Below are 24,459 nucleotides of genomic sequence, written 5' to 3'. Positions count from 1 at the left end.
GTACAATAAAGTATTTAAGATACCAATAATCGTGTTGTAAAGTATTCATAAAGACAAAAATTGGGAGCCACGCTTGCATCGCGTTATAAGCGAATTCGCGTTGTAACGGATCGCTTTATAACGGGGTTGAGCTGTATATACTTTACTTGAATATGCTTTTATATGCTTTACTAAAGATTTATTATGTGAATTCTTGTGCTGGTATTCTCTTTTTCACTACTATCTCACATTGATGTTTTGAGTCATCAATTTATGCTAGCTGCCTTTTTTCAAATTTTTTTCAAAATTGATCACATATTGAGCTTAATTTTGGCTTATTTTTTTATAACACTTCTTACTAGTTTTGAGCGCACCTATATACATTTTAACTGTAAAACCACTGCTATATATCAGGATGCAAATACTTGCTTGACATTATTTAAAGGTGATCTTAGGTGGGAGGAGTGCACTTTTAACTGACTTCTGAAATATAAAGGACATTCTCAGTTATGTTTAAAAGCAACTGTATTTCTTTTTCCAAGTATATATTGATCACAACATCTTTCTGGTCCTCCAACTACCAATGCACAATCAGACCTAGTGGTTAACAATTCTGAGACATTAGTCAGTCACAGACACTAAAGTAAACCTGCAATTTTGACAGGACACATTCATATAGATTACAACTGTGGATATATGTTTCCAAATTCATTGCCTTTATTTAGTGTTGAAATATATTTGACTACTTCTACTGGGCATAGTAAAACCATTGCCTCCTTTATAAACATTATGAATTAGACATGGTAGGATTGTGCTTGCATAAAAAAGATAGTTAATATTCAGAACACATGCTGAATTACAAAGATCACTTACTCTTCTTGGTGAACGTTTTTTGCTTTAGTCTCTGCAGGGACAGTGTCAATGACAATGGCTAAGATAAAAAGCTAAGGAGATGCAGAAGATAAGTACCTTTATTTTCTGCAGTGTGTATACGTCCACATTGTATTGATTTCTTTACTACTAGACTTTAATACTAGCCTATTTAAAAAGCACTTTAAGGCAATGTATTTTTAACTTTCAACTCAAAAACATACCTTAATCTCTGAGCAGATTTTATGCATAAAATACTATTTTTAATATGCAGATAATAAAAGCGGGAATCAAGAACATGCAACTTGGGATGCCCCTAATACAAGGGGACATGAAAAAAAGGGCAAAGAAAGTATGGGTGCTACAGGCAAAAAGGGAAAGGGGATGACTGTAACACAGAACAACATTTCATTTTTCCTTTTGAGTTTAACCTTCTGTCTCAAGGGATCAAATTTTCCATACTGAAACTTTGGCCAATCCTCAAGTGGATCCTGTTATAGGTGCACTATGTAAAAATAACCCCATCCTAGCCTACAAAAGAGGCAGACATTTTGGAGACAGATTGGTAAAAACGGACGATCATTAAAAATATGCCATATAGACTTTTTTAAGTCACAAAAACCTGAATGTAATAAGGGCAAAGGGTGCTCGGTATGCAATTCCATTATTTTAGGCAAAACTTTCTATCATCCTACTAATGGCAAACAATTAAGGATAAATCAAAGAATTACATGCAAAACACCTCACATGATGTATTATCTTAAATGCCCCTGTGGGCTCTTCTGTGTGGGGAAAACCACACGGCCTCTTAAAACAAGATTAATCGAACACAGGATCAATATTAAGAGGGGAGAAGATAACACTCCTTGCTGAAGCTTTGTAAAGAGTATCGACACAATATTTCTGCCATGAGATTTATGGGGATTGAACATCTATCACCTATGGGTAGAGAAGGTGACATTGATAAGTTACTCCTACAAAGGGAGGCATTTTGGATCTTTAAATTGAAACGCCTCACACCTACTGGACTTTTGGACGATTTTGAATTAACCTGCTTTTTATAAATGTATACTTTTTCTTTTTGGTTCAGGATTCCACTACCCCCCTTTCCCCTCCACCCTCCTTCTTCATTCCCACCCTCCCATCTCCCATTTCCCTCACTGTATTCCTTGTTGTTATTTTTTGTTTGTTTTTGTTTTTTAGTTTTTGTCCTATTTTCCTAGTGTTCATTTTTTATTTTTTGCTATCCATCTATATTTTTCTCAATTTGTATTACTTGGTTTGGATACTATTCAGTTGATGTCATGTATTGTATTATTGGTATGTTTATTGTATGTGACTAGTTTTTGTTTATGAGCATTACTTTTGCTCAGTGTACTTTACACTATTTTTGCTGTAATGCAGCATATATCATTTTTTTCATACCATGCTACAGTACTTCTGTTTTTATTCTGCATTTCCTTTATTTATGTTTTGTCCACTGCATGTTGACTTCCCCCAGTCCTCTTTTGGGCATCGGTTTAGTGAGGATCCACTGTATGGAATTTATTTGCTATTATCTTCTCCTTTGTGTACTTACAGGATTATGGGCTATGTATGGGGTCTCAATTGAGTACTGGGTGATGCCTCCGTCTCTTCTGCAAGCCCATTGCCTGCTGATGCATGTGACTTGCTACTACATTTACACTGATGTCAGCAGAAGAGGAATCCTGGTGCCATGGTGGTTGTCTCCAGGTTGTTGCTCCGCCCCCTAGACACTCTGGTACACCGAAACACTTCTGACTTTTGTAATTGGGGACAGTCGGGTGTCCACTCCCTTCAACAATGGAGGACATTCAGAAGCATAACGATGGGCGCATGGAGCAGCTGGAGGAAGGTGGGTGGTTGTTGATGTGGGTGTGTACAGTAGCTTGTGGGACACTATTTAAGGGTACTTTATCACTTGTCACAATATTCCTGATGAAAGTGGTCAGCACTAAAACGTTTTTAGTCATTAAATTACTTTTTTGCATTAATTCCTTTGCATCATTTTTGGTGTGCACGGCTTCCCCCATTTTTTCATTAATATACAGATAAAGCATGATTTATGTTAAACTGTTAAAAAATGTACAAACCTCATCCACGGCCTCACCGTGCACCTTGACCGTGCACTTTGAGTCATGCTGAGCCGACACTAAGCCTGCATGACCTGGTTTGTGGTCAGATGGAATGATTATTTGTATTTTTGCAGTTCAGTGCATGTCCAGCATGTGGCGCAATGAATATCTTTGCCTATGCTACTCTGAGTGCTACAGTGCAGTGTTTGATGCAGGTGTCTGAAGAGAAGATAACATTTACACATCTCTTTGTCTAATGACATTGTACAGTAGGAAAAGGAGTGGTTCAGTGAGTAATGACACGAGTCTGTCAACAATAACACTGAGATTAAAACAGGGGAACCTGGTTCAATTCCCAGTGTCAGCTCCTTGTGACCTTGGGCAAGTCATGTTATCTCCCTTAGCCTCAGGCACCAAAAACTTAGATTATAAATTAATATGTGCAGGGACTGTGTCTGTAAAAAATCCAGCAGTTTGTAAAATGCACTGTACTGTAATTGGAAAGTGCTTTGAATCCAATTGGGAGAAAAGCTTTATATGAAATAAAGTTATTATTATTATATCTACTGTTGCAGTTTCATACTTTATTAAAAAAAAAATATGCAAACTATAAACTACTTCAGACCGAACCTTTGTAGACCAAAAAATTAAACATACAGATTGCCCCTAGCTTATTGACTAGTATGACGGGAGGGGCAACCAAGCTATATAATAAAGGTCAAACCCATTTGGTTACCCCTGCTCTGAGTGTAAAGGTCCAAGAGTGTTAGCTCTTGGATCCAGTAACAGTGTATTATTGCATTGACCTGTGTTTGCAAAACTAATAAAAAATAAAAACTTGTTTTGTGATTTTCCCTTTCCGGGCACGCAATCAAGCAGGGATTGCTAATGGGTGAGTTTCAAGAGGATTTTGCGTAGGAACCTTTGACAGAATGTGTCTAGAAGTTTGGGGTCCAGAGTAACCGGTTCCCCAATAAATGTACCCAGGAATCATGCCTGATTCTCGGATACATGTAGGCACATTGTATCAGCAATACTTCCCCTTGAAAATGTAAGCGCGACTCACCGCTAGGGTATCCAGATTCACCACAGCTCAGAAAGGAGAATGAGGCACAGGGATAAAAAGGTTTTCCTTTTGCTGAGGGAATCCCTAGGTTAAGGGGGGTACCCCAGCTAATGCCAAGGTGACCCACAAACAGAATATTGTTTGGGGGTGCCCAACCATACATAAGGTTGGGGGCACTCAGAGTCCAAACTGAGTCAAAGGGAAAGTGTGTGGGGAAATAAGGCAGATAGAAATAAAGAGACACCATTTTTCCTTTTCTGTTTCCTGTCCCCCGGAGACTCCAAACTTTGGGAGTGATTCTTAGGTAGGGTTTTGGGGTGCAAATCAAGCCATTTTGATTTCAGGAGGTCTGGGGACAATGTTACTGGTGGCCCTATAATTCTCCCCGGCTTACTCGCACTGTTTTTGGGTACCCGGGTGAGTTGCACTGGGGCCATAGAGTGTCTCCCAGACTCCCAGTTTTGTAACCCAAAGATCCTCTCCTAAAGTCCCACATAGCTAAAGGGGTTCCCCGAGACTCAGTGTTTATTCAAATGTATTTCAGTGTGTTTTACATTCGGAACCAATGTCCAAACAGGCAGCCCGTGCAAACCCATAGGCAACGGTATGTCTGCTGGACATCGGAGTTCAAAGCAAGCAGAGGATGCCCAGAGGTTTGAACAGCATTTGGTTAGCGGGGAAAAGCAGAGTACTAGGTCCTGAGATCAATGGTAGTGCTCCGGGATGCCACTGGTTCTGCCAGAACTAGGGGCACCTGCCCATCTGGTGCATTGGGATAGCTGGGGGAGATGTGGCAGGCTTTCACAATTTGAACTTTAACACTGTGGTTTTTAACAGATATAAAATTTGCATAATCTATGACGGAAGCATAAACATATCTCTGCTCACGAGATTAATTCAATTTATTTTGTTTTTAATTTAGCTTTAATGTCCAGATCATGTAATTTCACTCATACTCAGGATTGCTTGTTTTGTTCATACTCTCTGTTTAAATAAAGTTCGGAGAGATATAGAAATCATGTAATCTACAAATGAATTATTAACATATCTTTGGTTATGAGTTATTTACATTGAATCTGTGAACATTTGTTTTTAATATAGTTTTGTATATTTAGATCGTGCTTTTTTCATTTCAGGACTGTTTATTTAGTTTGTTAATCCTTTTTTCTTTTTGTTTAAATAAAGTTTATTTTGTTGTGATGGCTTGAGCGTACTGACATCACACGTCCCGCGTCACGTCCTGCGTCATCCTCCCCGTTGAACCAGGAAGTGGCGGCGGATTGGACACGCCAGCGCCGAGCTAAGGTATTTAAATGTCCCAATTTATGTAGTTTTATTCACCTTGATAAAGGGCCATAAGCCCGAAACGCGTAGGTGTTCTGTTTTTGTACTTTTTGGACCATTAAACTTTCATTATGGGAACGCACCTCTGTGTCAATTTTTGCTATAGTGGAACCAGTGCTTCGTTTCTTTTCCTCTTGTTCCTGTTTATCCAACACAACGGAGGCACGGTATACCCCAGGAACTGTGACGGATCAGGCTCTTCAATTGCGTGAGTAAACACTCCATATTGAGCCGTTTTCAGTCTCCTTTTCCAAAGTGGCTGCAAGGAATTGTTTATTGCCCCATATCTACACCATGATGTTGTATTAACGCTGGACACCAGCAGGTGTATAATGTCCTTACTTCAGTGCATGTGGGACCTTATTTTTCCAGCTACAGATCTTATAGGTTTGTGGGTGCTACCATACAATCCAGCCTTATTTTTTGCTTTCTCTGGAGGGGTAATTTGCTATACATTTATACCTACGATCAATGTTTGCTGATATTTTGGTTTGAAGCACAATGCAACTCATTTTTCCTTGCACATATCTCTTGACTATTTCAAATTCCCAGCTGACCCGGATTTTCTACCAAGCTTGGCTCCGATTGGTTGCTTGAGAAATTTCACACGCTGATTGGCTGTCCGGTCTGCTTCTATTTTATGAATGAAGCAGAGAATACTATAAGAAGCAATGTGCCAATCAGATTATGTGTTCCCCTTGAGTCAGAGCCGAAAGAGCGCGGGCAGTCTTTTAAAAGATGCTTTGTTTGTAACAGCAAAGCAACTGGCTTTAATTTCAAGCCTCAAAAGCCTGCCCGCCAGAGACTAAGTCCAGAATATTGCGCCCAAGTTCTCAGAATCAAACGTAGCGGTTATGGCTGGGATTTTATGCCGATTTGTGTTCCAGGAGATTTTGTCTGACTCGCGGTCAGGAGGGACCAAGATCTCAGAAGAGAACGTAGTTGTAGTGTATGGAATTTTATGCCGATTTGAGTTCTAGGAGATCCCGGGCCCTCCCGGTCAGGGTAAAACTCTCACCAAGAGTTTCCTGCACCTAGGAAAGTCTAGTTTTCAACCCCAGCCCCAAAGTAAGTTTGTCTTTTTGTCTGTATTTTGTGTTTCACTGTATGCAAGCGAATTTGTGCAGAATAAATTACAATTTATTTCTCTACCTTGTTTTTCTCAATGAATGATCCTGGTAAAAAAGGTGTAAATAACCTGGTCTCCCGTGACAAATAGGAATGTTAAATGATTAAAATACTTTAATATAACTGATAATTTAAAAGTGGGGCTACTGTAAATAGGCACATATAAACCTAAACACTAAACAAGTTACAGATAAAAGGTAGAGGGCTATTAGATATGATGCCCAAAGGCTACCAGATATGATGCCTTGTGTACCGTGTTGTATATGTGAGGATTGGACCTTGGCTCCGCTCCCTTGATGCATCCCGTGACAAGACTGATGTTGCAGATCATGCTACCAGGCTGGGGGACACTGCATGCATCATGCTTAGGATCTGCCCCCGTGAAGTGCCCTGTGATGAAAGGGGTGACGCACGTCATGCTACCAGGCTGGGGGATACCGCAAGCACCGCGCTCAGGTTCAGATGCACATTGCGAGTTATACACAGGCGCTGCACCACCCTCCGAAGTCTTGCGCTCAGCAATTATGCTGCACCTGCTCTTCTCCCCGCTGTGACAGAGTCACTGACTCAGTAGGCTGGAACTGTGAATGGAGAGATGCTGCAGCTAGTACACAGAGCGTTAATCTCCTCAGAGAGAGAAAGCACAGCTGTAGACTGATTAAACAGGGGCTGAACTCATCAGTGAAACAAGTGCTTTAAAAAGCAGGAACTTGCTCACACAAGGTGAGCTTGTTTTTCCCCAGGAGGCTGTAGAGACTTCTCCCGGCTAGGAAGCCCTAGCTGTTGCTCTGGTCCACAAGTCCTGCGAGGAGTTTTGCTGCTGGGACCAGCTGGGACCCCAACCCAGGATAAAGATAAAGATTGCTGCGAGCTGGACACAGCCTGCTCCCCGGAACCGGTGTTCCTGTTTGCTTTTGGAGCTGCATTGCAGATAAGACTTTATTATGATACTTATTTGTTATACTTTGTAGAACACATGTTTTGGGCATAACCAGATTAGCTGGCTGCCCTGTTTTAAGGGCTCAATGAGTGAGTTAGTTTCCCTAAAGGGAGTAGGTTTTATTTTCTAGAAAGTAGTTTCTTAAAGGGACAGTGCACCCGTACTTTATTTTGGTTGTGGCTAATAAACCACTACAGTTTAAAGTTTCCCATCGTGTCTAGCGTCTTACTGACCCCGCCGCGAGGCCGTCCTGCCACACCGCCCATGTCTATCGGTGGACTGAGTACATCTGAAGGGGCAGTTCCCATTCATTTCATTGCAGCCTTGTTCTAACCTGCTATTGGTTACTTGCCCTATTTATGCTCACCAAGTCCTCCTCCAATTTGGCTGAGCATAAACCCCTGTTTAAGTGACGAAGTGCTTGCCACTAAAGTCTTGTTTATCTTGTTCCTGTTTTGACCTGCTTGCTATTGGACTTCTACCGTCTCTACTCCTGGACCCCAGCTACGCACTATGAGCATCCGACTTCTTCAACCCCAGACCAAGTGAGTACCACGACCATCCGACATTTCCAACCCCAGACCATGGCAAGTACCATGACCATTCAAACCTCTCCTACCCTGACAAAGACCAAGCTACAGGTCTATGACTCTGCATTCCGGACGCGGTTGTATGTCAGTGTATTCTGACATCCCCACGTCAGCTTCACGGTCCCATCCTGTTTCTGGTGAGCACCCGTTACAGTATGCTCAGCCCCACAAACATGGACTCTGCTGAGGTGGGTCAACATCTACGCATTCACTCTGACATGTTCAAACAAATGGAGAAACAGCTTCACCTGAATAGTCGGCGTAGGGAACTACTCCAACTTACGGTACAATATATGGCTGACCGGATAAAATATGCTCCTGATGTCCCTGTACCCTCAGCGGTACTTTCTCCCACAGCCGCTCCCATGAATGGAGCTTCTGAACCCAGAATCCCTACACCCAACCACTATGGCAGCGAACCGCTTGGTTGTCGTGGGTTTCTAAATCAATGTGATATCCAGTTCGAATTGATGCCATCTCGTTTTCTTTCCCAGCAGTCTAAGGTAGCTTATATCATATCTCTGCTTGTTGATGACACCTTGGCTTGGGCTTCACCCATCTGGGAACAGATTGCTAGAGAATTTGGAATTACCCAGTATACCGAGGCTGCTAACAGGTAGTGCACACACATTATGGCAACTTGATTGAGGAGAGACCCAGCAATGATTAATGAAACAATAAGCCTCCGGTATTGAAAACAGGGAGTTGGGTAATAGTAAGCCGGATAGAGGTACAGGGGGACACCTCCCTAAGGGGCGCCCCCAAGTAAATCACAGCCCGGCACTAATCGCCTCAATAATCTCCCTGAAATACCGCGTGGAGGTTAGGAGTACTCACGAAAAAGCCGTCCCTGTTGGTGCAGGGAATTCTGCAGCGGCTTCCTCCTCTGGTGTAGCTGGCGTCAGCGTGCTCCTCCGGAAATGATGACACAGGAAGAAGGGGGTAGGATGGTCCGTGGTTCACAGCAACTTCAGCAGCCAACGCATGGATGTCTAAAAAAACTTTATTGATCGCTAGCAGCAAACATCAGGCAACCACTCTAACATGTTTCGTCCAGGTTATGGACTTTTTCAAAGAGTGCTGATAGTGTATGGCAGCCAAATAGATATAGGGAGTGGTGAGTGTATGCCACCAATAGAAACAGGGAACGTATTTAAACCTCACCTGTGGTAGATTAATCATTAAAGTGGATAACTATCTCCACAACAATCCCCATAACAATGGCTGCACAACAAGGTATTTACAACATACACATGAAAAATCTTAAAAACAAAACAGAACATATAATGGATAAATTTAAAAACACAACTACTGATGTTTTAAGTTACCAACATCATTATTATTATATAAAGCTGTATCAATTAATGGAAGTATACAGATGAATAACAAAGGATTTCATATATCTAGTACTTATAACATATTTTCAGTACTTATAAAGCATTTTCAGTATCAAGATTCACCTTAAAGGGATATAAACATTTTATCAATTTATTCACATAATTCATATCCATGAATACAGTGGCAACCGCATGACAGACAGTAACTTAATATGTCACCTCCCAGATCACAATGTAATTGGGTGAACACTGTGAACCCACCCCAAAACTTAGCCATTACCCCATCAGGAAGTGTTTCAGTTCCCACTCCTGATTGATGCCGGCCAGATGGAGTGTGTTCAGAGTGTATACCCAATACATTTCCTGTTTATTTAATACCCTCTCTCTATGGCCTCCTCTAGCGTTACAAGGGATATGTTCAATTGCCATATAGGAAAAGTTGGCTATTCCCCCTTTAGGGCATCTGGAGAAGTGTCTGGGAACTGGATGAGATACATCATTCTTTTTAATAAGCCTGACATGCTCGGCAATGCGGGTCTTGACTGGCCGAATGGTTCGTCCCACATACAATTTTTTGCAACCACATCTCAAAAGATAAATGGTGTAGGATGTATTACAATTCAAAAATTCTTTAATAAAATATTTTTTTCCATTGATGTCAGTTTGGACAAATTTTGTACTATGAACATATTTACACATGGAACAATTTCCACATGCATAAAAACCTTTAGGAATACTACCAATTCTTTTAAGATCAGTTTTAGTTTGAAAGTGACTTGGCGAGAGGTGTGATGCTAGTGTCTTAGCCCTACGGAATGAAAATTTTGGTCCCTTCAAGGTAAACTCAGCAATATCCTTATCAAGGCACAGGGTGTGCCAATGTTTATGCACAATGTCGCATATAAGCTTGGATTGGCGACTATAAGTCGTGATGAATAATGGACTCATATCACTATACTTGCTCTTAGATTGTATGTACCCCTTATGATGTTTGTCTTTTTTCTTTTTATCGAGGATTCCAGGGCGATCCAAAGTCATAGCGTACTCGTATGCTGTCTGGATATCTGTATATTTGTAACCCCTGGCTTGGAATCTCTCAAATAGTGCTTGTGACTGCAAAGAGAAATTCTCGTCATCAGAACATATCCGTCTCAACCTTACAAATTGGGCCCTCGGAATACTTTTGATTAAAGATTGTGGATGACAACTTTTGGCTGACAGTAGTGTGTTTCGGGAGTTTGGCTTGCGAAATATGTCAGTTTGGATTAGCATGTCATGGTCTATGTAAAGGAGCAGGTCCAGATAATTAATGCAATTTATATTTTGTTCATAAGTGAATTTGATATTAACATTATTGATATTAAGTGTGTTTATAAATGCTACAAGTGATGATTCATCGCCGTCCCATATAATAATGAGATCGTCGATGAATCTTTTATAGTAAATAATTTGTGAACGATAAGAATTATTACTGTGATATATATATTGTGCTTCCCATAACCCCATGAATAAGTTTGCATATGATGGTGCAAAACTTGTGCCCATTGCAGTGCCTAATAATTGTAAATAAAAACGTGAATCAAATAAGAAATAATTGTGAGTTAATAAAAATTTAATAGATTCTAATAGAAAAGTGCAAAGTGAAGTGGACAGATGTGATAAATGTAAAAAGTGCGTGATAGCTAATAACCCGTGATCGTGATTAATGATGGAATACAGAGAGATCACGTCAAGGGTGACCCATCTGTATTCCTTTTTCCAGACCAGATCCTTTACATCTACCATGAGGTCCGTGGAATCCTTAATGAATGACGGTAATTCCAGTACCAATGGTTTGAGATAAGAGTCCACATACCGCGATAACCCATCTCCCAAAGATCCAATACCTGCCACTATAGGACGACCAGGAGGGTCGACCAGTGACTTATGGATCTTTGGGAGATGGTGGAATACCGGAATCACGGGATGTGGACTTCTCAAAAATTCAATCTCATGTTTGTCTAATGTACAAAGTATCTTTCCAAATTCAATAATTTCCTCTAGTTGACTAATAAAGTCCTGTGTTGGATCCTTTTTAAGAAGTTTATACTGATCCGGATTCCCTAGCTGCCGTAATGCCTCCTGTTTGTATTGTAGGGTGGATAAAACCACAAGGGCTCCACCTTTATCAGCATTTCTAAACATGATGTCTTTGTTATGCTTCAAGGTGTCTAGTTCATGAATCTCCGTGTATGTCAGGTTATTGGCATGCATAGATGAGCAGGAGAAACCTTTAGATAAAATTTGAAGGTCTCTTTCTACCAACCTTTCAAATGCCGTAATGAAAGGCCCCCTATTGGCATTGGGGCAGAAGATAGACTTCTTTTTAAATCCTGAGGAGTGGGTGCCAAAGAAAGGTTGGGAGAAAGCATTGATTTCTTCGCCTTGCTGCTCAAGTAATTTATTTATTTATTTTATTTATAAAATATTTTACCAGGAAGTAATACATTGAGAGTTACCTCTCGTTTTCAAGTATGTCCTGGGCACAGAGTAAAACAAATAATACATGGTTACAAATACAGTTACATAAATGAACAAGGTATACATTTATATACAAGACATTGCATGCACAGTTAAAGAAAATATATATTATGAGCGTATGAAACAGTTACAGACCAGATTAAAGTGTGAGACAGCCTTAGATTTGAAAGAACTTAAGCTGGTGGTGGATATGAGAGTCTCTGGTAGGTTGTTCCAGTTTTGGGGTGCACGGAAGGAGAAGGAGGAACGTCCGGATACTTTGTTGAGTCTTGGGACCATGAATAGTCTTTTGGAGTCTGATCTCAGGTGATAGGTACTGCATGTGGTAGGGGTGAGGAGCTTGTTCAGGTAGCTGGGTAGCTTGCCCAGAAAGTATTTGAGGGTGAGACAGGAAAGGTGAACTTTGCGCCTAGACTCTAGTGATGACCAATCTAGTTCTTTGAGCATTTCGCAGTGATGTGTGTTGTAGTTGCATTGGAGAACAAAACGACAAATTGAATTGTAGAGGGTGTCAAGTTTGCTAAGGTGGGTTTGAGGAGCCGAGCCATATACTATGTCTCCATAGTCAATAATTGGCATTAGCATCTGCTGTGCAATACGCTTTCTGACCAGGAGACTTAGGGAGGATTTGTTCCTGTAAAGTACCCCTAGTTTGGCATAGGTCTTGGTTGTCAGGGTATCAATGTGCATCCCGAATGTTAAGTGGGAGTCAAACCATAAGCCCAGGTATTTAAAACTAGTGACAGGTGTTAGGGTGGTTTTAGCGTTGGTTCTAATCAGGAGCTCAGTCACTGGAAGCTTTACAAATTTAGTCTTGGTCCCAAATACCATTGTTACAGTCTTGTCAGTGTTTAAAAACAGTTTGTTTTGGGAAATCCAGTTTTCGAGTCTCAAAAAGTCAGACTGAAGTATGTGTTGAAGGTCAGAGAGGCTATGGCTGTGTGCATACAGGATTGTGTCATCTGCATATATGTGTATTGAGGCTTCCTTACAAGCTGTGGGAAGATCATTAATGAACACTGAGAAGAGTAGGGGCCCCAGAACAGAGCCTTGCGGGACACCACAGGTGATATCCAGGGGGTTGGAGTTAGAGCCTGAGATGGACACATGTTGGGATCTTCCTGATAGGTAGGACTGAAACCAGTTTAAAGCATGTTTCCCTATTCCAGAGCTCTGGAGTTTGTTAAGCAGGATAGCATGATCAACTGTGTCAAAAGCCTTTGCAAAATCTAGGAATACTGCACCAGTGAGTTGTCCCCGTTCCATTCCACACTGGATTTCATTGCAAACTTTTAGCAGGGTAGTTACGGTGGAGTGTTTGGGACGAAACCCAGACTGGAATTGGCTAGGGAAATTTGTCTTGGTGTAGAACTCGCTTAATGCGTCCAAGTCTGATAATACACAGGTTTCCTGAAAGGTATCAAGAGAAATATTAGTTAATGCATCATTAGTAACAATATTAGGTAGTTCATCATCAGTATTGGGTAATACAACATCATTATCAGAGTCAGACAAGTTATTAGTTTGAAAATGTCCTCTTGATATAAAAAACTTTTTTAAGGATAATTTGCGAGTAAACCTTTGGAGGTCAATCACAGTCTGGAACAAGTGGAAGTCCTGAACCGGGGCAAAACCCAGTCCCTTATTTAGTAGAGATAATTGTGCATGGGAGAGTTCCACTCCTGAGAGATTAATGACGTTATTATCACACTCATCTATGTGTACTTCTTTCTTTTTGGTCTCCCGCGAGTTTCCACGTTTTCTCCGCGATCGTCTGGTTCGCGGCGTGATCGTGTTCCTGTGGATAAAAAAGAAGACGAAGAGGGAGCCTGTTCCTGATTTTTTGATCTGGCCCCATTAGATGTGATGGATGACCTGCTGTCGCTCCTAGATCTCCCATGGTTATCCCGTATACTCTCAGTAGAACCTTCAAAAGATACAGAGTGAGATCTCAATTCGCACTCTGAGTAGTCTGACTCCGCACCTGAGTTGTCAGCTGATCTTCCCTTTAAGATAGACTTATTAGGGTTGCTTTTAGACCATCCTTTGGATTGAGGTTTAAACCCCCTTGCTGTATTGGATCCCACATTCTCTCTTGTTTGAGGTTTCTGCCAACAATAAATTTGTCCTTTTATATAATCTACACGGTCTCGTTCGAACTTGCTGTGTTTTTTGTCACTTATTGTGTCCTCTATGGTCTCAATATTAGTCAGCAGGGTTTTGTTGTTTTTTATAAATTGATCCATTTTAGTAAATGGCTTCAAGTTGTTCCTCAAAAGGTTTATTTCCAACATTAATTGCGACTTTTCTTTTGACTTCTGTTGAATGATTAGTTCCATTAGCTTTAAGGAACATTGGTTTAGAGTATCAGTCCAGTCCTGCTCAAATTGCATATTGGTAAAGCCAAATGTTGGTGTCTTTTTTATTCGCAAACCTCGTGGTATTCTTTTACATCTAATATAGTTGTTCAATGAGGTGATGTCCCACCATAGGCGTATATTCAACACCAACAGTCTTTCTAGCTTTACAAAGTAATGTGTGAGGTCTGAAGGCTCCTCACATATAACCTCAGTACTTTCATTAAACAAGTGGGCAGCTTTTTTTGAACGTTTGGCATTATCCCCGCATGCATTGACATATGTATCCACATTTGTATCCTCTGATTCAACATCAATATCTTCCATGGCAAAAAAACAATATAATAGTATTGAATTAAAAATAAAAATGATTTATTAATATCTTGTTAAAAACTCTCATGCGTTGGCTGAAGCCTAAGTGCAAAAAACAGTAATCCTTAAATTCTTGAGTAAATAATGTCCTTTATATTTTGGAATTTTCCAGGATAGTCCAAATAAGCATATACAATTTACTTATTCACTTATTCACTTGCACGTGAGCCATCAGGTAGAAATAGATTGCTAGAGAATTTGGAATTACCCAGTATACCGAGGCTGCTAACAGGTAGTGCACACACTTTATGGCAACTTGATTGAAGAGAGACCCAGCAATGATTAATGAAACAATAAGCCTCCGGTATTGAAATCAGGGAGTTGGGTAATAGTAAGCCGGATAGAGGTACAGGGGGACACCTCCCTAAGGGGCGCCCCCAAGTAAATCACAGCCCGGCACTAACCGCCTCAATAATCTCCCTGAAATACCGCGTGGAGGTTAGGAGTACTCACGAAAAAGCCATCCCTGTTGGTGCAGGGAATTCTGCAGCGGCTTCCTCCTCTGGTGTAGCTGGCGTCAGCGTGCTCCTCCGGAAATGATGACACAGGAAGAAGGGGGTAGGATGGTCCGTGGTTCACAGCAACTTCAGCAGCCAACGCATGGATGTCTAAAAAAACTTTATTGATCGCTAGCAGCAAACATCAGGCAACCACTCTAACATGTTTCGTCCAGGCTATGGACTTTTTCAAAGAGTGCTGATAGTGTATGGCAGCCAAATAGATATAGGGAGTGGTGAGTGTATGCCACCAATAGAAACAGGGAACGTATTTAAACCTCACCTGTGGTAGATTAATCATTAAAGTGGATAACTATCTCCACAACAATCCCCATAGCAATGGCTGCACAACAAGGTATTTACAACATACACATGAAAAATCTTAAAAACAAAACAGAACATATAATGGATAAATTTAAAAACACAACTACTGATGTTTTAAGTTACCAGCATCATTATTATTATATAAAGCTGTATCAATTAATGGAAGTATACAGATGTATAACAAAGGATTTCATATATCTAGTACTTATAACATCTTTTCAGTACTTATAAAGCATTTTCAGTATCAAGATTCACCTTAAAGGGATATAAACATTTTATCAATTTATTCACATAATTCATATCCATGAATACAGTGGCAACCGCATGACAGACAGTAACTTAATATGTCACCTCCCAGATCACAATGTAATTGGGTGAACACTGTGAACCCACCCCAAAACTTAGCCATTACCCCATCAGGAAGTGTTTCAGTTCCCACTCCTGATTGATGCCGGCCGGATGGAGTGTGTTCAGAGTGTACACCCAATACATTTCCTGTTTATTTAATACCCCCTCTCTATGGCCTCCTCTAGCGTTACAAGGGATATGTTCAATTGCCATATAGGAAAAGTTGGCTATTCCCCCTTTAGGGCATCTGGAGAAGTGTCTGGGAACTGGATGAGATATATCATTCTTTTTAATAAGCCTGACATGCTCGGCAATGCGGGTCTTGACTGGCCGAATGGTTCGTCCCACATACAATTTTTTGCAACCACATCTCAAAAGATAAATGGTGTAGGATGTATTACAATTCAAAAATTCTTTAATAAAATATTTTTTTCCATTGATGTCAGTTTGGACAAATTTTGTACTATGAACATATTTACACATGGAACAATTTCCACATGCATAAAAACCTTTAGGAATACTACCAATTCTTTTAAGATCAGTTTTAGTTTGAAAGTGACTTGGCGAGAGGTGTGATGCTAGTGTCTTAGCCCTACGGAATGAAAATTTTGGTCCCTTCAAGGTAAACTCAGCAATATCCTTATCAAGGCACAGGGTGTGCCAATGTTTATGCACAATGTCGCATATAAGCTTGGATTGGCGACTATAAGTCGTGATGAATAATGGACTCATATCACTATACTTGCTCTTAGATTGTATGTACCCCTTATGATGTTTGTCTTTTTTCTTTTTATCGAGGATTCCAGGGCGATCCAAAGTCATAGCGTACTCGTATGCTGTCTGGATATCTGTATATTTGTAACCCCTGGCTTGGAATCTCTCAAATAGTGCTTGTGACTGCAAAGAGAAATTCTCGTCATCAGAACATATCCGTCTCAACCTTACAAATTGGGCCCTCGGAATACTTTTGATTAAAGATTGTGGATGACAACTTTTGGCTGACAGTAGTGTGTTTCGGGAGTTTGGCTTGCGAAATATGTCAGTTTGGATTAGCATGTCATGGTCTATGTAAAGGAGCAGGTCCAGATAATTAATGCAATTTATATTTTGTTCATAAGTGAATTTGATATTAACATTATTGATATTAAGTGTGTTTATAAATGCTACAAGTGATGATTCATCGCCGTCCCATATAATAATGAGATCGTCGATGAATCTTTTATAGTAAATAATTTGTGAACGATAAGAATTATTACTGTGATATATATATTGTGCTTCCCATAACCGCATGAATAAGTTTGCATATGATGGTGCAAAACTTGTGCCCATTGCAGTGCCTAATAATTGTAAATAAAAACGTGAATCAAATAAGAAATAATTGTGAGTTAATAAAAATTTAATAGATTCTAATAGAAAAGTGCAAAGTGAAGTGGACAGATGTGATAAATGTAAAAAGTGCGTGATAGCTAATAACCCGTGATCGTGATTAATGATGGAATACAGAGAGATCACGTCAAGGGTGACCCATCTGTATTCCTTTTTCCAGACCAGATCCTTTACATCTACCATGAGGTCCGTGGAATCCTTAATGAATGACGGTAATGCCAGTACCAATGGTTTGAGATAAGAGTCCACATACCGCGATAACCCATCTCCCAAAGATCCAATACCTGCCACTATAGGACGACCAGGAGGGTTGACCAGTGACTTATGGATCTTTGGGAGATGGTGGAATACCGGAATCACGGGATGTGGACTTCTCAAAAATTCAATCTCATGTTTGTCTAATGTACAAAGTATCTTTCCAAATTCAATAATTTCCTCTAGTTGACTAATAAAGTCCTGTGTTGGATCCTTTTTAAGAAGTTTATACTGATCCGGATTCCCTAGCTGCCGTAATGCCTCCTGTTTGTATTGTAGGGTGGATAAAACCACAAGGGCTCCACCTTTATCAGCATTTCTAAACATGATGTCTTTGTTATGCTTCAAGGTGTCTAGTTCATGAATCTCCGTGTATGTCAGGTTATTGGCATGCATAGATGAGCAGGAGAAACCTTTAGATAAAATTTGAAGGTCTCTTTCTACCAACCTTTCAAATGCCGTAATGAAAGGCCCCCTATTGGCATTGGGGCAGAAGATAGACTTCTTTTTAAATCCTGAGGAGTGGGTGCCAAAGAAAGGTTGGGAGAAAGCATTGATTTCTTCGCCTTGCTGCTCAAGTAATGCGTCCAAGTCTGATAATACACAGGTTTCCTGAAAGGTATCAAGAGAAATATTAGTTAATGCATCATTAGTAACAATATTAGGTAGTTCATCATCAGTATTGGGTAATACAACATCATTATCAGAGTCAGACAAGTTATTAGTTTGAAAATGTCCTCTTGATATAAAAAACTTTTTTAAGGATAATTTGCGAGTAAACCTTTGGAGGTCAATCACAGTCTGGAACAAGTGGAAGTCCTGAACCGGGGCAAAACCCAGTCCCTTATTTAGTAGAGATAATTGTGCATGGGAGAGTTCCACTCCTGAGAGATTAATGACGTTATTATCACACTCATCTATGTGTACTTCTTTCTTTTTGGTCTCCCGCGAGTTTCCACGTTTTCTCCGCGATCGTCTGGTTCGCGGCGTGATCGTGTTCCTGTGGATAAAAAAGAAGACGAAGAGGGAGCCTGTTCCTGATTTTTTGATCTGGCCCCATTAGATGTGATGGATGACCTGCTGTCGCTCCTAGATCTCCCATGGTTATCCCGTATACTCTCAGTAGAACCTTCAAAAGATACAGAGTGAGATCTCAATTCGCACTCTGAGTAGTCTGACTCCGCACCTGAGTTGTCAGCTGATCTTCCCTTTAAGATAGACTTATTAGGGTTGCTTTTAGACCATCCTTTGGATTGAGGTTTAAACCCCCTTGCTGTATTGGATCCCACATTCTCTCTTGTTTGAGGTTTCTGCCAACAATAAATTTGTCCTTTTATATAATCTACACGGTCTCGTTCGAACTTGCTGTGTTTTTTGTCACTTATTGTGTCCTCTATGGTCTCAATATTAGTCAGCAGGGTTTTGTCGTTTTTTATAAATTGATCCATTTTAGTAAATGGCTTCAAGTTGTTCCTCAAAAGGTTTATTTCCAACATTAATTGCGACTTTTCTTTTGACTTCTGTTGAATGATTAGTTCCATTAGCTTTAAGGAACATTGGTTTAGAGTATCAGTCCAGTCCTGCTCAAATTGCATATTGGTAAAGCCAAATGTTGGTGTCTTTTTTATTCGCAAACCTCGTGGTATTCTTTTACATCTAATATAGTTGTTCAATGAGGTGATGTCCCACCATAGGCGTATATTCAACACCAACAGTCTTTCTAGCTTTACAAAGTAATGTGTGAGGTCTGAAGGCTCCTCACATATAACCTCAGTACTTTCATTAAACAAGTGGGCAGCTTTTTTTGAACGTTTGGCATTATCCCCGCATGCATTGACATATGTATCCACATTTGTATCCTCTGATTCAACATCAATATCTTCCATGGCAAAAAAACAATATAATAGTATTGAATTAAAAATAAAAATGATTTATTAATATCTTGTTAAAAACTCTCATGCGTTGGCTGAAGCCTAAGTGCAAAAAACAGCAATCCTTAAATTCTTGAGTAAATAATGTCCTTTATATTTTGGAATTTTCCAGGATAGTCCAAATAAGCATATACAATTTACTTATTCACTTATTCACTTGCCCGTGAGCCATCAGGTAGAAATAGATTGCTAGAGAATTTGAAATTACCCAGTATACCGAGGCTGCTAACAGGTAGTGCACACACTTTATGGCAACTTGATTGAAGAGAGACCCAGCAATGATTAATGAAACAATAAGCCTCCGGTATTGAAAACAGGAGTTGGGTAATAGTAAGCCGGATAGAGGTACAGGGGGACACCTCCCTAAGGGGCGCCCCCAAGTAAATCACAGCCCGGCACTAACCGCCTCAATAATCTCCCTGTAATACCGCGTGGAGGTTAGGAGTACTCACGAAAAAGCCGTCCCTGTTGGTGCAGGGAATTCTGCAGCGGCTTCCTCCTCTGGTGTAGCTGGCGTCAGCGTGCTCCTCCGGAAATGATGACACAGGAAGAAGGGGGTAGGATGGTCCGTGGTTCACAGCAACTTCAGCAGCCAACGCATGGATGTCTAAAAAAACTTTATTGATCGCTAGCAGCAAACATCAGGCAACCACTCTAACATGTTTCGTCCAGGCTATGGACTTTTTCAAAGAGTGCTGATAGTGTATGGCAGCCAAATAGATATAGGGAGTGGTGAGTGTATGCCACCAATAGAAACAGGGAACGTATTTAAACCTCACCTGTGGTAGATTAATCATTAAAGTGGATAACTATCTCCACAACAATCCCCATAGCAATGGCTGCACAACAAGGTATTTACAACATACACATGAAAAATCTTAAAAACAAAAGAGAACATATAATGGATAAATTTAAAAACACAACTACTGATGTTTTAAGTTACCAGCATCATTATTATTATATAAAGCTGTATCAATTAATGGAAGTATACAGATGTATAACAAAGGATTTCATATATCTAGTACTTATAACATCTTTTCAGTACTTATAAAGCATTTTCAGTATCAAGATTCACCTTAAAGGGATATAAACATTTTATCAATTTATTCACATAATTCATATCCATGAATACAGTGGCAACCGCATGACAGACAGTAACTTAATATGTCACCTCCCAGATCACAATGTAATTGGGTGAACACTGTGAACCCACCCCAAAACTTAGCCATTACCCCATCAGGAAGTGTTTCAGTTCCCACTCCTGATTGATGCCGGCCGGATGGAGTGTGTTCAGAGTGTACACCCAATACATTTCCTGTTTATTTAATACCCCCTCTCTATGGCCTCCTCTAGCGTTACAAGGGATATGTTCAATTGCCATATAGGAAAAGTTGGCTATTCCCCCTTTAGGGCATCTGGAGAAGTGTCTGGGAACTGGATGAGATACATCATTCTTTTTAATAAGCCTGACATGCTCGGCAATGCGGGTCTTGACTGGCCGAATGGTTCGTCCCACATACAATTTTTTGCAACCACATCTCAAAAGATAAATGGTGTAGGATGTATTACAATTCAAAAATTCTTTAATAAAATATTTTTTTCCATTGATGTCAGTTTGGACAAATTTTGTACTATGAACATATTTACACATGGAACAATTTCCACATGCATAAAAACCTTTAGGAATACTACCAATTCTTTTAAGATCAGTTTTAGTTTGAAAGTGACTTGGCGAGAGGTGTGATGCTAGTGTCTTAGCCCTACGGAATGAAAATTTTGGTCCCTTCAAGGTAAACTCAGCAATATCCTTATCAAGGCACAGGGTGTGCCAATGTTTATGCACAATGTCGCATATAAGCTTGGATTGGCGACTATAAGTCGTGATGAATAATGGACTCATATCACTATACTTGCTCTTAGATTGTATGTACCCCTTATGATGTTTGTCTTTTTTCTTTTTATCGAGGATTCCAGGGCGATCCAAAGTCATAGCGTACTCGTATGCTGTCTGGATATCTGTATATTTGTAACCCCTGGCTTGGAATCTCTCAAATAGTGCTTGTGACTGCAAAGAGAAATTCTCGTCATCAGAACATCACCTCATTGAACAACTATATTAGATGTAAAAGAATACCACGAGGTTTGCGAATAAAAAAGACACCAACATTTGGCTTTACCAATATGCAATTTGATCAGGACTGGACTGATACTCTAAACCAATGTTCCTTAAAGCTAATGGAACTAATCATTCAACAGAAGTCAAAAGAAAAGGAGCAATTAATGTTGGAAATAACACTATCAGCACTCTTTGAAAAAGTCCATAGCCTGGACGAAACATGTTAAAGTGGTTGCCTGATGTTTGCTGCTAGCGATCAATAAAGTTTTTTTAGACATCCATGCGTTGGCTGCTGAAGTTGCTGTGAACCACGGACCCTCCTACCCCCTTCTCCATCTGGGAACAGAGTCCGGACCTGACGGGCGACATAACCCACTTCACCATGGAGTTCCGCAGAGTGTTCGACACACTCGGACGGAAGGTAACAGATGCTTCATCTCTCTTCCATATCACCCAAGGCAGCCGTAGGTAGTATTTCAGACCATAGCTGCTGAAACCGCCTGGAACAATGAGGCATTGGCAGTGGCATTCTGGCAAGGTCTGTCCGAGGACCTTAAAGATGAACTCGCTGCCCAGGAACACCCAACGGACATTGAGGAACTCATCGGCTTATGCATTCAGGTGGACCTAAGACTACAGGAGAGAAGCGCCAAGAGAACTCGACGCAAGCAACATATGCAGTCTTCCCGCAGCTACTATTCAGGGTCCCCTATACCCCCGCTTCTTGACCCGGAGGAACCCATGCAGCTCGCAGGCAACAAATTGTCCTGCGGTGAGAGAGAGCAGAAGTGATGCCGGACTCTGTCTGTGTTGCGGTAAGGCAGTGCATCAGACACTAACTTGCCCCCATAAGTCGGGAAATGCCAAAATCCCAGTAAGAACAGGGAGGACCTTAGTGGGAACATTATCCGCTTCTTCTCCTCAAACGCCAACCAGGCTCTTGATACCCATCACGCTAACCGGTGACACCTTCAAGGCCACCATTCTGGCCTTTCTGGACTAGGGGTCAGGTGGGAATTTCATTGACCAGGGATAAGCGGAGAAAAAAAAATCTCATTGGTACGCAGATGTCACCCCGTTGGTCTGGAGGCTATTGATGGCCGACCTTTACAACCCGCTTTAATTTCTCTCCAAACTATTCCTTTTCAATTACAAACAGGGGAGCTCCACACTGAAAGGATCCAATTAGATGTCATTCATACAGTACGCCTACCATTGATGTTATTCTGGGACTTCCGTGGCTTCAATGACACAACCCTTGGATTGACTGGACAGAGGTGCAACTTTCCAGTGGGGTCCTTACTGCCTCCAGAATTGCTTTCTACTGTCCAAAGCCCTATGCATGGTCTCTATACCTGAACTGGTAACTCATCTTCTGCCGAAGATTTTTTCTGAATTTCAGGACGTCATTCGATTGCCCCATTGACCTATTTCCTGGTTCCGTGCCTCCACGAGGATTTTCTAATCCATTGTCTCCTCCAGAGACAAAAGTCATTGTCCCTGGCAGGTGCAGGCTTTTTCTTTGTTTAGAAGAAGGATGGATCTCTCCAACTGTGTATTGATTATCGGGGACTGAACAAAATCATGATCAAGAACCGGTACCCTTTACTTCTTATTATTGAACTCTTTGACAGACTTCAGGGTTCCACCATCATTACCAAATTGGACTTACGGGGAGCCTATAACCTGGTAAGAATCCGACAAGGGGATGAGTGGAAAACGGCGTTTAATACTCGGGACAGACATTATGAATATTTGATCATGCCATTTGGACTTTGTAATGCTCCAGCTGTCTTCCAGGACTTCGTCAATGAGGTTTTTAGAGATCTTCTCGACCAGTACGTCATTGTATATCAACATGACATATTGATTTTCTCCAGAACCATACGCAAACATCCTAGCCATGTCAAACAGGTACTCCAACGTCTCCGGGAGAATCACCTGTTCGCTAAATTGGAGGTGTCAGATTCATCAGACAATGACGTCCTTTCTAGGCTACATCATCTCCGACACAGGCCTGGCCATGGACCCATCCAAAGTTAAAGCAGTGTTAGATTGACCTCGTCCCACAACCCTGAAAGCCGTGTAACAGTTCTTGGGCTTCCCCAATCACTATTGTAGTTTCATACAGAACTTCTCAACCGTAGTAGCGCGCATTACGGCATTGACAAAGGAAGGAGCCAACCCGGCGCTGTAGCTTCCTGCAGCCATCCACGCTTTCGAGAAACTGAAAAATGCCTTTATCTCAGCTCATTTGTTCGTGCATCCCGACCCAGGATTACTCTTTACCCTTGAGGTCGTTGCTTCAGGTGTCGGGGCTGGAGCAGTGTTGTCACAAAGGAAAAATCCGCAAGCCAAATTGCAACCTTGTGCATTCTTTTAATAAAAACTCTCCTGCCGAACAGAATTACGACGTATGCAATCGTAAACTGTTGGCCATGAAAATGGCCTTGGAGGAATGGAGGCACTTACTCAAGGTCACTGAAAATCCGGCTACTGTTCTGACAGATCATAAGAATTTTCTCTACATCGAAGGTGCTCACCGCTTGGGGACGCAACAGCACGGTGGTCCCTTTTCTTCTCTCGCTTCAATTTAATTTGTTCCTATCTTCCAGGTTCTAAAAACGTAAAGGCAAATGCCCTCTCCCGTTAATTTCTAGTGGAAGACAAGGCTGAGGATCGAGAGGACTCCATAATTCCACATCATGTATTATCTCCGCTAATATTTTTGACTCTTTGGAAGTCATCACACAAGGCCAGTCATGTTCCTGAGGGCCTCCAGGTCCCAGAGGGAAGCCTTTTCACCGCCCCTACATATCGTAGAAAGGTACTTGAATGGGGTGATTCTTCTAAAACCTCCGGACCTGTGGGAACGAGGAGAACTATCTACCTTCTGGAACGGACCTTCTGGTAGCCAGGCATGCGTAGTCATAAAGAAATTTGTCGCCACATGTACTACTTGTGCTCAGAATAAAACTCCCCGTAACAGGCCTCCAGGCTTGC

The sequence above is a fragment of the Ascaphus truei genome, chromosome 3 (assembly GCF_040206685.1).
Source record: "Ascaphus truei isolate aAscTru1 chromosome 3, aAscTru1.hap1, whole genome shotgun sequence".
Taxonomy (NCBI): Eukaryota; Metazoa; Chordata; class Amphibia; order Anura; family Ascaphidae; genus Ascaphus; species Ascaphus truei.
This window is presented reverse-complemented; position numbering follows the sequence as displayed.